This window comes from Bombina bombina, chromosome 5, assembly GCF_027579735.1.
Source record: "Bombina bombina isolate aBomBom1 chromosome 5, aBomBom1.pri, whole genome shotgun sequence".
In the NCBI taxonomy this organism is placed as follows: domain Eukaryota; kingdom Metazoa; phylum Chordata; class Amphibia; order Anura; family Bombinatoridae; genus Bombina; species Bombina bombina.
In genome coordinates this window covers 376,070,522-376,090,036 of record NC_069503.1, presented here as the reverse complement: position 1 = coordinate 376,090,036, position 19,515 = coordinate 376,070,522, and positions in this window count along the sequence as shown.

Genomic DNA, 19,515 nt, shown 5'->3' with positions numbered 1-19,515 from the left:
AAGGGTCATTACCCTCCCTCAGGATAAGTCAAATAAGACAGGACCAAACAAAATAATTTTCGTTCCTTTCGAAACTTCAAGAGTGGTCCCTCTACCTCTTCCCCTGCTGCAAAGCAAGAGGGGAACTTTGCTCAATCCAAGCCAACTTGGAGACCTAATCAGGCTTGGAACAAGGGTAAACAGGCCAAAAAGCCTGCTGCTGCCACTAAGTCAGCATGAAGGGGTAGCCCCCGATCCAGGACCGGATCTAGTAGGGGGCAGACTCTCTCTCTTTGCTCAGGCCTGGGCAAGAGACGTTCAGGATTCCTGGGCAGTAGAAATGGTAACCCAGGATACCTTCTAGATTTCAAGGATTCCCCTCCAAGGGGGAGGTTCCATCTTTCTCAATTGTCTGTAAACCCGACAAAAAGAGAGGCGTTCTTACGCTGTGTAGAAGACCTTTTTACCATGGGAGTGATCTGCCCAGTTCCAAAAGCAGAACAGGGGCAGGGGTTCTACTCCAATCTGTTTATAGTTCCCAAAAAGGAGGGAACCTTCAGACCAATTCTGGATCTCAAGATCCTAAACCAATTCCTAAGAGTTCCATCTTTCAAGATGGAGACCATTCGGACTATCTTACCATTGATCCAGGAGGGTCAATATATGACCACCGTGGACTTAAAGGATATGTATCTGCACATTCCTATCCACAAAGATCATCACCAGTTCCTCAGGTTCACCTTTCTGGACAAGCATTATCAGTTTGTGGCTCTTCCTTTCGGGTTGGCCACGGCGCCGCAAATCTTCACGAAGGTGCTAGGGTCCCTTCTGGTGGTTCTAAGGCCACGGGGCATAGCAGTGGCGCCTTATCTAGACGACATTCTAATTCAAGCGTCGTCCTTCCAACTAGCCAAGTCTCACACGGACTTAGTGTTGGCCTTTCTAAGGTCTCACGGGTGGAAAGTGAACGTAAAAAAGAGTTCTCTTTCCCCCCTCACAAGAGTTTCATTTCTAGGGACTCTGATAGACTCGGTGGACATGAAAATATTTCTGACGGAGGTCAGGAAATCAAAGATTTTGTCCACCTGCTGAGATCTTCATTCCATTCCTCGGCCATCAGTGGTTCAGTGTATGGAGGTAATCGGACTAATGGTAGCGGCAATGGACATAGTTCTGTTTGCTTGCTTGCATCTCAGACCACTGCAACTATGCCTGCTCAATCAGTGGAATGGGGATTATGTGGATTTATCTCCTCAGATAAATCTGGATCAAGAGACCAGAGACTCTCTTCTTTGGTGGTTGTCACCGGATCATCTGTCCCAGGGAATGTGTTTCCGCAGGCCAGAATGGGTTATAGTGACGACGGACGCCAGTCTTCTGGGCTGGGGTGGAGTCTGGAATTCCCTGAAAGCTCAGGGTTTGTGGACTCGGGAAGCTCTCCTACCGATAAATATTCTGGAATTAAGAGCGATATTCAATGCTCTCCAGGCATGGCCACAGCTGGCTTCGGCCAGATTTATCAGGTTTCAGTCGGACAACATCACGACTGTGGCTTATATCAATCATCAGGGTGGAACAAAGAGTTCCTTAGCAATGATAGATGTCTCAAGGATAATCCAATGGGCAGAGGCTCACTCTTGCCATCTGTCAGCGATCTATATCCCAGGTGTAGAGAACTGGGAGGCAGATTTTCTAAGTCGTCAGACTTTTCATCCGGGGGAGTGGGGCACACCAGAGTTGGATCTGATGGCGTCTCGTCAGAATGCCTAGCTTCCTTGTTACAGCTCCAGGTCAAGGGATCCTCAGGCTGTACTGTTTGATGCTCTAGCAGTACCCTGGTCGTTCAACCTGGCTTATGTGTTTCCACCTTTCCCTCTCCTTCCACGTCTGATTGCCAGAATCAAACAGGAGAGAGCATCAGTGTTTTTGATAGCGCCTGCATGGCCACGCAGGACTTGGTATGCAGACCTGGTGGACATGTCATCCCTTCCACCATGGTCTCTGCCATTGAGACAGGACCTTCTGATTCAAGGTCCATTCAAGCATCCAAATCTAATTTCTCTGCAACTGACTGCTTGGAGATTGAACGCTTCATTCTATCAAAGCGGGGTTTCTCTGAGTCAGTCATAAATACCTTGATTCAGGCTCGAAAGCCTGTTACCAGGAAAATGTATCATAAGATATGGCGTAAATATCTTTTTTGGTGCAAATCCAAAAGCTTCTCCTGGAGTAAAATCAGGATTCCTAGGATTTTGTCTTTTCTCCAAGAGGGATTGGAGAAAGGATCATCAGCTAGTTCCCTAAAGGGACAGATATCTGCTCTGTCTATTTTGTTGCACAAGCGTCTGGCAGATGTTCCAGACGTTCAGGCTTTTTGTCAGGCTTTAGTTAGAATTAAGCCTGTGTTTAAACCTATTGCTCCGCCATGGAGTCTAAATTTAGTTCTTTTATCTTGGAAAGTTTTGTTCCTAGTTGCTATCTCTTCAGCTCGAAGAGTTTCTGAACTATCTGCATTACAATGTGACTCTCCTTATCTTGTGTTCCATGCTGATAAGGTGGTTTTGCGTACCAAGCCTGGGTTCCTACCTAAGGTTGTTACTAACAGGAATATCAATCAAGAAATTGTTGTTCCTTCTCTGTGTCCTAATCCTTCTTGTAAGAAGGAACGTCTGTTGCCTAACTTGGACGTGGTTCGTGCTTTGAAATTTTATTTGCAGGCAACCAAAGATTTTCGTCAAACATCTTCTTTGTTTGTTGTCTATTCTGGAAAGCGTAGGGGTCAAAAGGCTACGGCGACTTCTCTTTCCTTTTGGCTGAAAAGCATAATCCGTTTGGTTTATGAGACTGCTGGACAGCAGCCTCCTGAAAGGATTACAGCTCATTCTACTAGAGTGGTAGCTTCCACATGGGCTTTTAAAAATGATGCTTCTGTTGAACAGATATGTAAGGCTGCGACTTGGTCGTCGCTTCATACCTTTTCAAAATTTTATAAATTTGATACTTTTGCTTCTTCGGAGGCTATTTTTGGGAGAAAGGTTTTGCAAGCAGTGGTGCCTTCCGTTTAGGTTTCTGTCTTGTCCCTCCCTTCATCCGTGTCCTAAAGCTTTGGTATTGGTATCCCACAAGTTAGGATGAATCCGTGGACTCGGTACATCATGCAAAAGAAAACAAAATTTATGCTTACCTGATAAATGTCTTTCTTTTGCGATGTACCGAGTCCATGGCCTGCCCTGTCTATTCAAGACAGATAGTATTTTTTATGTAAACTTCAGTCACCTCTGCACCTTATAGTTTCTCCTTTTCTTCCTTGGCCTTCGGTCGAATGACTGGGGGGTGGAGTTAAGGGGGGAGCTATATAGACAGCTCTGCTGTGGTGCTCTCTTTGCTACTTCCTGTCAGGAAGGACAATATCCCACAAGTTAGGATGAATCCGTGGACTCGGTACATCGCAAAACAAAGAAATTTATCAGGTAAGCATAAATTTTGTTTTTGGTATAATTTACATTATTACACCCCCTGTGATATCCTTTTGCTTGAGAAAACTAGTGGCTGGGTTGTAGATGTATCCTTGCTACAGTATACAGCTGACATAATTTGTTATTTCCTATTGTCTATCCCACTGATGGCTTAAATCAGTCTCAGTTGAACCTATCGTTAAAGGGGCAGTAAACTTACAAACTAATGTTATATAATTCTGCACATAGTGCAGAATTATATAACATTAGCTTAGTGGCAGATGTATACATTAAAGGATTGCAGAGGATTTTTATTTAAAAGTTCATTTTTCCAGAATGCTGCTCCTTGCTCTACTGAGCGGGTCTGGTTTTTCCTCAGCGCATCGTGGCAACATTGTCTAGTCACAACATGCCCGGACGCGCCATTAAACTGAATGTAGCTCGCTCCCGCTCTGGTCTAGTAGCATATTTTTTTCCCTAACTTGAGGGACTTTAGGGTTGGAGCAGCTTGGTGCCTCTTGCGCACACTTTAACACACCTACACACACTAGTAGCAGGAGCTAGCTACATTCATTTTAATGGAGCGACCAGGCACACTGTGACTAGACAGTGTTGCCGCGATGCCCTGAGGAAAAACCAGACCCGCTCAGTAGAGCAAGGAGCGGCGTTCTGGAAAAATTAACTTTTAAATAAAAATCCTCTGCAATCCTTTAATGTATACATCTGCCACTAAGCTAATGTTATATAATTCTGCACTATGTGCAGAATTATATAACATTAGTTTGTAAGTTTACTGCCCCTTTAAAGACTCACTATTCTCCCCTATCCCAAACTCAACTACACATATATGCAACCGGGGAGTTAATAGAATATATTGTTAGAGCTGAGTCATATTTGGCAGTATACTATTGTTTCTCTTCTATGGTTACATAGATATTTATGTTTTTCTTGTTATTTGAAGTCAATCATTGGCCTAGATCATCCCTATGTCTCCAAGATCAGCATTGATCATTATATATTATATGGCTATGGTATAGCTGTTGTACCTAGTAAGATTTGATACTATTCTAAAATAGCCTTTATAAAGCTTTTAACAACCTTCCTCACTGGAGCTCTATATAAGCCTTTGTGTTAGAGAATGCACAACTTTACCTAGCTATCAGGTAGATTATGAGTTATGCGCTATAGGGTTTTTAAAGAACGCAACAAAAGTTGCATTATTTCACCCTCTATGGCGCAGCCATTACAAGTTATGAAATGCCCAACCCCTAATCTAAAAATAAAAACCCACCCCAAAACGAAGAAAAACATTACATAAAATAACCAACGAGTTATCCAAAATAATAAAAATTATTTCTATTCTAATACCCATTTTAAAAAAAATAAAATAAAAGAAATCTAATCTAGAATAAACTACCAATAGCCCTTAAAAGTGCTTTTTGTAGGGCATTGCCCTAAGTTAAACAGCTCTTCTACCTGAACAAAAATACAAAGACCCACTAACATTACAAACCCCTACCCCCCCAAACCCACAAAATAAAAAAAAAACTATCTAAAAAACCTAATCTTCCCATTGCCTTGAAAAGGGCATTTGTATGGGCATTGCCCTGAAAAGGGCATTCAGCTCTTTTGCTGCCCTTAAAAGGGGATTCAGCTCTTTTAAGAGTGCCCACCCTAATCTAAAAAAAAACCCACCCCAAAAAACCTTAAAAAAACCTAATACTAACCCCTCTTTAGGTACTCACAGTTGTTGAAGTCCCGCTTGAACATTCTTCCTCCTGGCGGCTCCATCTTCATCCAGGTGGCTCCATCTTCATCCATCGCGGGACCAGCATCTTCTTCATCCCTGCGGAGGTGGAGCGGCGATGCAGGGAGGCGGAGGTCCAGGTGAAGGTCCAATATGGAGGTCAATCGATCCGACATGGAGGTCCTCTTCATGCGATTGTTTGCCGCACACTGAGGATTGAAATGCAAGGTACCCCTTTTATATAGGCTTAGGTAGCAATATTGTAAGATCACCTGTTCACATCTCTTAAGTGAACATTTATAAGTGAGGCACAACGAATTATACAATAATTATACACAATACTCACCACACTGCTGTTTACTAACTAACAAACTGCCTATTGACATCTGTTAAGGAATGCTGAGTTAACTTACTCTCTCTTCTGCTTTCAGGTATGTGGATTGGGTCCCTGCATTCAAATCCTGCCAATTTCCCTGTATTTTGTGTGATTTGTACTTCAAGTCTCTGACTCTCTTTTGGTCTGTGAATTGGGTCCCTGCATTCAAATCCTGCCAATTTCCCTGTATTTTGTGTCATTTGTACTTCAAGTCTCTCTTTTGGTATGTGAATTGGGTCCCTGCATTCAAATCCTGCCAATTTCCCTGTATTTTGTGTCATTTGTGCATCAAGTCTCTCTTTTGGTATGTGAATTGGGTCCCTGCATTCAAATCCTGCCAATTTCCCTGTATTTTGTGTCATTTGTGCATCAAGTCTTTTTTTTGGTATGTGAATTGGGTCCCTGCATTCAAAACCTACCAATTTCCCTGTATTTTGTATCATTTGTACTTCAAGTCTCTCTTTTTGTATGGGAATTGGGTCCCTGCATTTAAATCCTGCCAATTTCCCTGTTTTCTGTATCATTTGTACTGCAAGTCTCTCTTTTTGCATTTGTCTGTAGTCTGTGTAATAAGTTTACTCTGCTGATATCTTGTCTTTATCTATGTGATGTTCAAACCTTGCAAATACTTGTCTGTTTTTTTAACTTATCTCACCCTGAATAAAATTTTCCCAATTGGCCTTTGACTGTCTTTGATCATGTCATTACCTAATTTATTGCCTTCAGCTGAATGCTTTGGCCTATAAATTTAACAATGCTATGGGGAAAGCAATGCAGGGGTAGCAATACAGGCTTAGGTAGCAATATTGTAAGATCATGTGTTCACATCTCTTAAGTGAACATTAATAAGTGAGGCACAACGAATTATACAAGGATTGGACAAGGGATAAGGCAAGTTCTGTTTTAATACTGAGTGTTATACACTGTCTGACTATTTTGTAAAAAAATGCACAATGTCTTAATATCCCTTTTTGCCACCTTTTTTTCTGTTTAACAAACTACTTTACTCAATTACTCCTTACCCCTCACCACCTGCACTGCTCATTAGCCCATCTCTCTTAACCTCACCTTACTTTTGTATTCATGAACTTCACACATTCTTAAAGACTTTCTCTCCCCCTTGCAACTCATCACAAAAACAGTCTCACTACTGCAGATCTGCATCTCATCTAGCTGCTGACAACATCTCCCCTAATCCTGGTCCCCTTCAACTTCCTTGCCCTGCACAATAGACAAAACTCTGGTAACCTTAATCTCATTTCTCTTGCATCTAAAACCACTACCCCCTTCACTTGTGCACTTTGGAACTCTCGCTCTGTTTGCAACAAGCTCACTTCTATCCATGATGACCTCTTTATCTCCCACTCTCTCAATCTTCTGGCTGTCACAGAAACCTGGCTCTCTCCCTCAAATACTGCTTCCTCTGCTGCACTGTCACATGGGGGTCTCCACTTCAGCCACGCTCCTTGGTCTGACAATAGACAAGGAGGTGGTGTTGGTATTTTACTTTCCTCTTGTTGTACCTTTCAACAAATACAGCCCTTCTCTTCCCTCACTTTCATTTTCTTAATTCGAAACACACATGATTTGCTTATTCTCTCCCCTCTCTTTATTCATTGCAGTCATATATCGCCCCCCTGACTCTGCAACTCTATTTCTAGATGACTTTGCCCCTGGCTACCTTACTTCCTTTCCTCAGACACCCCTGCCCTCATTCTCGGTGATTTCAACCTCCTTGTTGATAATCCCACTCCCTCCTCAAAAAAACAACTTCTGCAACTCACTTCTTCTTTCAGCCTTTCACAATGGACTGACTCTCCCACTCACAACGATGGTCACTCCCTTGATCTGATTTTCAGCTATAGATGCACTATCTCAAACTTCACAAACTCACCTTTTCCTCTTTCTGACCACCACCTCCTCACTTGTAACATTACCTCCCTCCCTACAACTCTCCCTCCTTCTACCCCTAACACTAAACTTCACAGAAGTATCAAGTCATTAGATCAGCAACAGCTCGCTAGCTCTCTCGAACCTCTTCTCTCTTCCATCCCCTCCTTTTCCTGTTCTGATTAATCAATCTGCCACTATAACTCCACCCTTTCATCTGTCCTTGATAATCTGTCCCCACCTACCATAGCTCGGAAAACATACACTCATCCTCAGCCCTGGCATACTCCTCTGACACGGTACCTATGCAGATGTTCCCGTACTGCTGAGCGACACTGGAGGAAATCTCGGAGTTCTGCTGACTTTCTTCACTATAAATTCATCTTGAACTCTTACTATTCTGCCCTTAATCTATATAAGCAACAATACTTCTCCACTCTTATCTCTACTCTTTCTTCAAACCCAAAACTTCTGTTCTCCACTTTCAATACTCTACTCCTCCCACTCCCACCTCCCACCACAACTTTTCTCTCAGCTCAAGATTTTGCCAGCTACTTCAACAACAAAATTGACTCCATCAGAAATGAAATCAGCTCTCAACATACTACTGGTCTCCTACCCCCTCAAAAGCTCACAATCATCCAAAACCCACATAGCCATAAATTTAGCTCTTTTGCCCCTGTTACAGAGGAAGAGGTTTCTGCCCTTATACTATCCTCTCACCTCACTACCTGTCACCTCGACCCCATCCCCTCACAACTACTCCCATCCCTCTCTTCTACCCTTACCCCTATACTCACACACATCTTCAACCTCTCCCTCAGCACTGGTATAGTTCCCACATCTCTTAAACATGCATTAGTCACACCTATCCTCAAAAAAACTTCCCTTGATCCAACCTCCCCATCCAACTACCGCCCTATTTCCCTCTTGCCTCAAATCTTCTTGAAAAACTAGTATATGCATGTTTATCCCATTTTCTTACATTAAACTCCCTCCTTGATCCACTGCAATCTGGATTTCACCCCCTTCACTCAAGAGAGACAGCAATTGTTAAGGTTACTAATGACCTACTTACAGCAAAATCCAAAGGCCACTTCTCTCTACTTATCCTCCTAGATCTGTCTGCAGCCTTTGATACCGTCGACCACCCTCTTTTGCTCCATAACCACCAATCCTTCGGCATCTGCGACACAGCTCTTTTTTGGTTCTCTTTCTATCTGTCTAACTGCACCTTTAGTGTAACCTTCTCTGGGGCATCCTCTGCCCCATTACCTCTTTCTGTTTGGGTACCGCAAGGCTCTGTCCTCGGTCCCCTTTTCTTCTCAATCTACACGTCCTCATTAGGTTCCTTAATAAAGTCCCACGGGTTTCAGTATCATTTTATGCTGACGATACCCAAATCTACCTCTCTGCACCAGAACTATCTCCTTCCTGGCTAACCCTTTTCACTAACTGTCTTTCTCACATCTCTAACTGGATGTCCTCTCACTACCTCAAGCTAAATTTCTCCAAAACTGAGCTCCTTATTTTCCACCCTTCTTCCAAAATCTCCACCCCACCATGTCTCTATAACTGTTGATAACTCCATCATTACCCCAACCTCACATACCCGATGTCTTGGGGTCACATTTGACTCAGATCTTTCTTTCACTCCTCACATTCAGTCCTTGGCTAAAGCCTGCCGTTTACAACTTAAAAACCGCTAAAATCAGACATTTCCTTACACAAGACACAACTAAGATTTTAATCCATTGTCTCATCCTTTCCCACCTCGACTACTGCAACTCCATCCTCTCTGGTCTCCCTAGCTGCCGCCTAGCTCCTTTACAATACATAATGAATGCCTCTGCCAGACTCATCTTCCATACACGTCGCTCTTCATCTGTCGCACCTCTCTGCCAATCCCTTTACTGGCTTCCTCTTGCCTCCAGGATTAAACACAAAATTCTCACTCTGACACACAAAGCCCTCAATTGCATTGCTCCCCCCTACATCTCAGACCTTGTCTCCAGATACTCTCCCTCCCAACCACTTCGATCCACTCATGACCTTGTTACCTCCTCACATTCCCGTTTACAAGATTTCTCCAGACTGGCTCTCATCTTATTGAACTCTCTGCCTCGCTACACAAGACTCTCCCCTAGTTTTAAAAGCTTCAAGTGCTCCCTGAAGACTCTACTATTCAGGGACGCATACAACCTACACTAACCTTCCTATCTCCAATGCTATCCCCTTAAACTCCATAGCATGTAAGCCTATGAGCCCAGCTGTTTGTAGTCTACCTTCATAAGAGGCGACTACAACAGTGCAACTCTCGAAAGGACCCTCTACCCATTTGATCCCTGTAATTGTTTTTTATATACCACCTATGTTCATAGCGCTGCGGAACCTGTTAGCACTCTACAAATACCTGATAATAACAGTTTTAACAGCTTCAAGCACTCCCTAAAAACTCTACTATTCAGGGATGCTTACAACCAACACTAACCTTTCCTAACTCCATTAATTTCCCCTTAAACCCCTTAGAATATAAGCCTACGAGCCCAGCTGTTTGCAGATCGCCTTCATAAGAGCCGACTATAACAGTGAAACTCTCGACAGGGCCCTCTACCCACTTGATCCTTACAAAAGCTATCCTGTATACCGACTATGTTTACAGCGTTGCAGAATCTGTTGGCGCTCTACAAATACCTGATAATAATAATAATTGCATTCATATTGGCTGAAAAATTTGAATCTGCGAATAGGAAATATGGCTGCTAAAATCTTTTGGCTGTTCAAATCAGCCAATAGGATTTAAGCAGCTCTCATTCTATTGGCTGATTCGAATCAGCCAATAGAATGAGAGCTGCTTAAATCCTATTGGCTTATTTGAACAGCAAATAGGATTTTAGCAGCCATAATTCCTATTGGCTGATTCAAATTTTTCAACCAATAGGCATGCAATGGTACCCCCAGAATAAAAGGGGTATCTTGCATTTTAATCCTCCATGTACGGCGGATGATCGCATGAAGAGGACCTCCACATCGGATCGATGGACCTCCACCTTGGACCTTCGCCTGGACCTCCGCACAACGCCGCTCCGCCTCCTCAGGGATGAACAAGATGCCAGTCCCGCGATGGATGAAGATGGAGCCGCCGGGATGAAGGTTTTTTTAAGGTTTTTTGGGGTGATTTTTTTTTTTTAGATTAGAATGGGCACTGCCCAATGCCCATACAATTGCCCTTTTCAGGGCAATGGGTAGCTTAGGTTTTTGTTAGAGTTAGGTTTTTTTATTTTGGGGGGTTGGTTGGGTGGTGGGTTTTACTGTTGGGGGGTCTTTATGTGTATTTTTACAGGTAAAAAAGCTGTTTAACTTAGGACAATGCCCTACAAAAGGCCCTTTTAACGGCTATTGGTAGTTTATTGTAGGCTGGGGGGATATTTTGGGTGAACTTTTTTTTATTTGTATAGGGCTATTAGATTAGGTGTAATTCTTTTTTATTTTTGATAATTTTGTTTGTTATTTTTTGTAATTTAGTGTTTGTTATTTTTTTAAATTTAGATATTTCCTCACCGTTCCTGAGAAGGATTTGAGTGAATTGTGCTTCTAAGGCAGCAAAATGATCGCTGAGCAGCTGATGTGTTCTTGTCTCCCATCTGTCAAGTGCCTCCATGTTCATTTCACAGTAGTTGCGCAATTTTTTTCCCCCACCTCCAACAACTGTAGCTCTCAGTTCAAATCTGTGTTTAATCAAACAAAAACAATAAACTTTCCAGTTATGTATAAACTGGTTTGGTAACCCAGGGACCTGGGGGGGATATTAGTGCGGGAACCCCAACAGCACTGGCAGTCAGACAATAGATGCCTCTCGACCTCGTGGCTAATCGCAGTGTAGTTAGCTGAGGAGCATAGGCAGGTCCGAGTAATGCTGGAGAATCCTAAATCTCTCTTAAGTAGCAAAAGATAGTTTAACTTTGGTTTATCAGTAGGAAAAGTAAGAAAAAGTGTTAAAACAAATCCTAAAATATGGTTTAGATGCAGGAGCTCTTCACAAACACGTCCTGCCGCAAACAACTATAGGCTCCGCCCCTGTTTTTTTTATTTAACTTTATTAATAATGCTCATTGCATACATTACGAATATATAGATGTTGAATTGGAGTAGGGCTCCCAACTTTTGTTGTAAAAAAATAAGGGAGGCTAAGGAATCGATACATTTCACATAGGAAATTATACAGTAGTTAATGGGGAGAAAAAATATACAATTTGATACAGTTTGGTACAACAAAATTCAGGATCGACAGAAACGAAATTTAAGAAGCAGCAGTCATATGACCACTGCTCCTTATCCTGTCCACCACCTAAAAGGTGGTGGATTGAAATCATCCGGATCCGATACGATTGGGATGATTCATAGCCCCTCTCGTGGCCGATTGGCCCCAGTGAGCAGGGGACAGCATTGCATAAGCATTTCCGGCCGCCTGCAATGATGTCATTTAAAGCACAGTGGGAGTAAAAATATTAATGTGTCAGATACAAGAGTACAATATTAAATGTTTGAAATTGTATATGTTGTAAAAAATAAGGGAGAAATTTTTTTCTAATAGTAGATAAATAAGGGAGCTTGTAAAAAAAAAAAAAGGTTGGGCAAATAATGGCGATCCCTGGAAACAAGGAAGGTTTGGCAATCCTCTATGGGAGTAACTTGTATAATAATATTCTAATGTTCTAAAGAATACACACTAAATAGGTGAACATTTTTTTATTTTTTTACACATATATGTCTTGCCACTCTTTCACTGGCGATATGAGCATTTTAGATCAGTATTTTAAGAAATATTCTGTGTTTACTGTGAAATTTAGTTTGCATATAGATTATTTGAACTATTACAAAACATAAACTATTTACGAAATGCACATTAGAGTGGAACACTCTAACTGAGCTAGAAGTAAACTTTTTGCGCATGTCGGGTTGCATTCGTATTACAAGTTGAAAGTAAACAGTTATCGCTTGTGCGCTAACCAATTTTACACAAAAAGCCGAAGTTAGAATATTGTGTGCGTAATAACCTACTCCCCCATAGAAGTCAATGGAGAAAAGTGGAATAAAAGCCTAACACCCCACTATCACGCTAACCTGGACGTATATTCTCAAGTGCACTAATCCAACATAAAAATATGAATATTTCACATTTCAGTGTTCTTCACATAGAATATGTTCTATTTATTCATAAATCCATATGTCTATATATATTTCTGATGGTATTTTGGTACAATATATATCTATAACTATATATATATATATATATATATATATATATATATATATAACAGACATCCAAATAAATAGTAGCGCAATAATACACCTGAGCTATAGGCTGCTGACTGACCAATATTAAATAGAATATAAACTATTGAAAAATACTAAAAACAATACGTACAAATTGAAACCAACTAAATAAAATTCAGCTGAATAAAATCAGCCTAATAATATTAGCTAAGCAATATGAATGAGTCACACAATATGACTCTGCAAATGTTATGACAGGATGATTCTGTAAATAGTATTAATAAAAACTACTTAATGAACCTAATTAAACGAATCCTTTCACCATACTACTATAGTTCCCCACATACATCTTAGGCATAAACAGGCAATATAAATAAACAATAAATCAACAAAAAATTACTTGAAATATAAATAGCGTATTATAGTAACACCTATTTCCTAAATATTCACCAAAACACTAATGATTGTTTGATGATACGTGAAAATTCAAAATGCCATGTATGGAATTCCAGTACGATAATCCACTTAGATGTTGATTTGGTATGGAATAATGTGAATCTACTCCGGTGCTGCTGATTCCAGGATCCTGCTTGTATTGGAATCCTCAAGAAAGACAAAGCTGTAACAAGAAGAAAAACAAGCGCAACCACGATTCACTGTATTTATTTTAAACTAGGTCACAAAAAAGGCTTAAAAATGCACACTTACAAGATATGTGCATATACTATGCACGTAAAAGGTCTTTTCTTTAACTCTCAGTCGGATCCCTCCCCACTGTGTAAATCTGGTTCAAATGTCGTGATGAACTCCTTAGTTAGTTCCGACTTTAATGTACAGGATTGACACACCCCGATGCCAACGGCACTCAAAGTATATAAAAAGACAAAAAGTTCAAATTTTTTCGATGCCGCTAGAAGGGCTTACTTTAATGCAACGAAGGTCTTCTAATGTTCTCCTGAACGCGTTTCGTTCACACCCGGGTGAACTTTATCAACAGGATAGGTAGTGTATGTCTGATAGTTGCTGGTTTCACCTTTTAAATTTGCCGGGCTGGTTGGTGATTGGCCACTTTCTTTGCTGTCTAATCAGCCAATTGGGAGTCTCATAATGGTGACCATTAGACCTACTCAGACTTGTGTTACACAATTGGGAAACGGTAATACTTGCAGTATTTATATACTAATTCACATACTTTATAATTATAAGATATAATACGGCTAACACAAATATACACAAAGAACATCTACCGTGTACCTACCCTAATCCATATCCGCTATGAAAATATATATTTCTCTGTACGCTTAGAAAGAAAAATAATAATAATAGCAGTATTATTTAACTTACTTAGAAATTTTAAAATATTATACTGCTGTCACAAATAACAAATAAACACATATAAGCACCTATTATATAAAAACATAAATTCATATCGCTAAAACAATATTCCTCTATATAATATAAACAATTAATAAAACGCAATTGTTACATACTACCTGAACTTCATATATTTAAAAATATTTGATACATATACAGCCTAGATAATGATTATTTGCAGATTAAAAACCAGGACAAGAAACATTTAATACTTACATCGAAACATTGTTAAAACTAAAGAACACTAACCTCTCTATAATGCTGTTTGCATTCTACATAATTTTTCTTCAATCTATATAGGTATAAATAGTATTCGATACTTCTATTATTTGATGCACATTCTTTCTCTAAAATTTTTTTATAAAATAGTAGTGAATTGGTTAAAAAACAAACATATAAAACTCATATGGGGTTTTTTTATTCTATGGAATATTATTCACACTTTATATTGTGAAAACGTATACTTTAAAGACAATACTAAAGAGACAGCAGAAAAAATACGGGATTATTAATTCAAGGAATAACTTATTGCATTCTGGTGATAGACAATATTTGTTAAAAGTGATTCTAGCTTTAACTTTTTATTATTTGATATTCTTACAACTCCTATATTTAAAAAAGAGATAACAAAATAGAATACCCTAAGTTGGTAGTTACTGAAACTCACAAAGTGTGATTATCCCAGTGATCACACTAAAAAATATTAAAAAACCAACGGCTAGATTTAGAGTTTGGCGTTAGCCGTCAAAACCAGCGTTAGAGGCTCCTAACGCTGGTTTTGGGCTACCGCTGGTATTTAGAGTCAGTCAGGAAAGGGTCTAACGCTCACTTTGCAGCCGCGACTTTTCCATACCGCAGATCCCCTTACGTCAATTGCGTATCCTATCTTTTCAATGGGATCTTTCTAATGCTGGTATTTAGAGTCGTGGCTGAAGTGAGCGTTAGAAATCTAACGACAAAACTCGAGCCGCAGAAAAAAGTCAGTAGTTAAGAGCTTTCTGGGCTAACGCCGGTTTATAAAGCTCTTAACTACTGTGCTCTAAAGTACACTAACACCCATAAACTACCTATGCACCCCTAAACCGAGGCCCCCCCACATCGCCGCCACTCTATTAAAATTTTTTAACCCCTAATCTACCGCTCCGTACACCGCCGCCACCTACGTTATCCCTATGTACCCCTAATCTGCTGCCCCTAATACCGCCGACACCTACATAATATTTATTAACCCCTAATCTGCCGCCCCCGCTATCGCTGACACCTGTATATTTTTTAACCCCTAATCTGCCGCTCCGTACACCGCCGCAACCTACATTATACCTATGTACCCCTAATCTGCTGCCCCTAACACAGCCGACCCCTATATTATATTTATTAACCCCTAATCTGCCGCCCCCAACGTCGCCTCCACCTACCTACAATTATTAACCCCTAATCTGCCGACCGGACCACACCGCTACTATAATAAATGTATTAACCCCTAAAGCTAAGTCTAACCCTAACACCCCCCTAACTTAAATATAATTTAAATCTAATGAAATAAATTAACTATTATTAAATAAATTATTCCTATTTAAAGCTAAATACTTACCTGTAAAATAAATCCTAATATAGTTACAATATAAATTATAATTATATTGTAGCTATTTTAGGATTAATATTTATTTTACAGGCAACTTTGTAATTATTTTAACCAGGTACAATAGCTATTAAATAGTTATTTACTATTTAATAGCTACCTAGTTAAAATAATTACAAAATTACCTGTAAAATAAATCCTAACCTAAGTTACAATTAAACCTAACACTACACTATCAATAAATAAATTAAATAAAATACCTACAATTACCTACAATTAAACCTAACACTACACTATCAATAAATTAATTAAATACAATACCTACAAATAAATACAATGAAATAAACTAACTAAAGTACAAAAAATAAAAAAGAACTAAGTTACAAAAAATAAAAAAATATTTACAAACATTAGAAAAATATTACAACAATTTTAAACTAATTAAACCTACTCTAAGCCCCCTAATAAAATAACAAAGACCCCCAAAATAAAAAAATGCCCTACCCTATTCTAAAATTAAAATAGAAAAGCTCTTTTACCTTACCAGCCCTGAAAAGGGCCCTTTGCGGGGCATGCCCCAAAGAATTCAGCTCTTTTGCCTGTAAAAAAAAACATACAATACCCCCCCAACATTACAGCCCACCACCCACATACCCCTAATCTAACCCAAACCCCCCTTAAATAAATCTAACACTAAGCCCCTGAAGATCTCCCTACCTTGTCTACACCACACCAGGTCCCGATCTGTCCAGAAGAGCCTCCGAAATCTTCATCCAAGCTCAAGCGGGGGCTGAAGAGTAACGTCCATCCACCGGCTGAAGTTTGGATCCAAGCGGCGGCTAAAGAATTCCATTTTCGGGCAGAAGTCTTCATCCTATCCGGGCAGAAGAGTCAATCCGGACCGGCAAACATCTTCATCCAAGCTTGCATTCTATTGGCTGATCGGAACAGCCAATAGAATGCGAGCTCAATCTGATTGGCTGATCGGATCAGCCAATCAGATTGAACTTGATGCTGATTGGCTGATTCCATCAGCCAATCAGAATTTTCCTACCTTAATTCCGATTGGCTGATAGAATCCTATCAGCCAATCGGAATTCGAGGGACGCCATCTTGGATGACGTCATTTAAAGGAACCTTCATTCGGACTTAGGACGTCGCAAGAAGAGGATGGATCCACGCCGGAGGTCTTCAAGATGGAGCCGGTCGTCATCGGATGGAAAAACAGAGAAGATGCGGCTTGGATGAAGATGTTTGCCGGTCCGGATCGACTCTTCTGCCCGGATAGGATGAAGACTTCTGCCCGAAGATGGAATTCTTTAGCCGCCGCTTGGATCCAAACTTCAGCCGGAGGATGGACGTCGCTCTTCAGCCCCCGCTTGGGCTTGGATGAAGATTTCGGAGGCTCTTCTGGACAGATTGGGACCCGGTGTGGTGAAGACAAGGTAGGGAGATCTTCAGGGGCTTAGTGTTAGGTTTGTTTAAGGGGGGTTTGGGTTAGATTAGGGGTATGTGGGTGGTGGGTTGTAATGTTGGGGGGGTATTGTATGTTTTTTTTACAGGCAAAAGAGCTGAATTCTTTGGGGCATGCCCCGCAAAGGGCCCTTTTCAGGGCTGGTAAGGTAAAAGAGCTTTTCTATTTTAATTTTAGAATAGGGTAGGGCATTTTTTTATTTTGGGGGTCTTTGTTATTTTATTAGGGGGCTTAGAGTAGGTGTAATTAGTTTAAAATTGTTGTAATATTTTTCTAATGTTTGTAAATATTTTTTTATTTTTTGTAACTTAGTTCTTTTTTATTTTTTGTACTTTAGTTAGTTTATTTCATTGTATTCCTTTGTAGGTATTGTATTTAATTAATTTATTGATAGTGTAGTGTTAGGTTTAATTGTAGGTAATTGTAGGTATTTTATTTAATTTATTTATTGATAGTGTAGTGTTAGGTTTAATTGTAACTTAGGTTAGGATTTATTTTACAGGTAATTTTGTAATTATTTTAACTAGGTAACTATTAAATAGTTATTAACTATTTAATAGCTATTGTACCTGGTTAAAATAATTACAAAGTTGCCTGTAAAAAAAATATTAATCCTAAAATAGCTACAATATAATTATAATTTATATTGTAGCTATATTAGGATTTATTTTACAGGTAAGTATTTAGCTTTAAATAGGAATAATTTATTTAATAATAGTTAATTTATTTCGTTAGATTTAAATTATATTTAAGTTAGGGGGGTGTTAGGGTTAGGGTTAGACTTAGCTTTAGGGGTTAATACATTTATTATAGTAGCGGTGTGGTCCGGTCGGCAGATTAGGGGTTAATAAGTGTAGGTAGGTGGAGGCGACGTTGGGGGCGGCAGATTAGGGGTTAATAAATATAATATAGGGGTCGGCTGTGTTAGGGGCAGCAGATTAGGGGTACATAGGTATAATGTAGGTTGCGGCGGTGTACGGAGCGGCAGATTAGGGGTTAATAATAATATGCAGGGGTCAGCGATAGCGGGGGCGGCAGATTAGGGGTTAATAATTAGGGTGTTAGGTGCAGACTTAGGAAGTGTTTCTCCATAGGAAACAATGGGGCTGCGTTAGGAGTTGAACGCTGCTTTTTTGCAGGTGTTAGGTTTTTTTTCAGCTCAAACTGTCCCATTGCTTCCTATGGGGGAATCGTGCACGAGCACGTTTTTGAAGCTGGCTGCGTCCGTAAGCACTGCTGGTATCGAGAGTTGAAGTGGCGGTAAATATGCTATACGCTCCCTTTTTTGGAGCCTAACGCAGCCCTTCTGTGAACTCTAAATACCAGCGGTATTTAAAAGGTGCGGGGAAAAAAAAGCATGCGTAGCTAACGCACCCCTTTGGCCGAGAACTCTAAATCTAGCCGCAAATCTCTGAGTGCGCATAAAATGCTCTACCTGATAGTTGTGGTCTTTATATTGATTTTAATTCACTTAGGCCTAGATTTGGAGTTCGGCGGTAAATGGGCTGCTAACGCTCCGCGGGCTTTTTTCTGGCCGCACCATAAAATTAACTCTGGTATCGAGAGTTCAAACAAATGCTGCGTTAGGCTCCAAAAAAGGAGCGTAGAGCATTTTTACCGCAAATGCAACTCTCGATACCAGAGTTGCTTACGGACGCGGCCGGCCTCAAAAACGTGCTCGTGCACGATTCCCCCATAGAAAACAATGGGGCTGTTTGAGCTTAAAAAAAACCTAACACCTGCAAAAAAGCAGCGTTCAGCTCCTAACGCAGCCCCATTGTTTCCTATGGGGAAACACTTCCTACGTCTGCACCTAACACTCTAACATGTACCCCGAGTCTAAACACCCCTAACCTTACACTTATTAACCCCTAATCTGCCGCCCCCGCTATCGCTGACCCCTGCATATTTTTTTTAACCCCTAATCTGCCGCTCCGTAAACCGCCGCAACCTACGTTATCCCTATGTACCCCTAATCTGCTGCCCTAACATCGCCGACCCCTATATTATATTTATTAACCCCTAATCTGCCCCCCTCAACGTCGCCGACACCTGCCTACACTTATTAACCCCTAATCTGCCGAGCGGACCTGAGCGCTACTATAATAAAGTTATTAACCCCTAATCCGCCTCACTAACCCTATCATAAATAGTATTAACCCCTAATCTGCCCTCCCTAACATCGCCGACACCTAACTTCAATTATTAACCCCTAATCTGCCGACCGGAGCTCACCGCTATTCTAATAAATGGATTAACCCCTAAAGCTAAGTCTAACCCTAACACTAACACCCCCCTAAGTTAAATATAATTTTTATCTAACGAAATAAATTAACTCTTATTAAATAAATGATTCCTATTTAA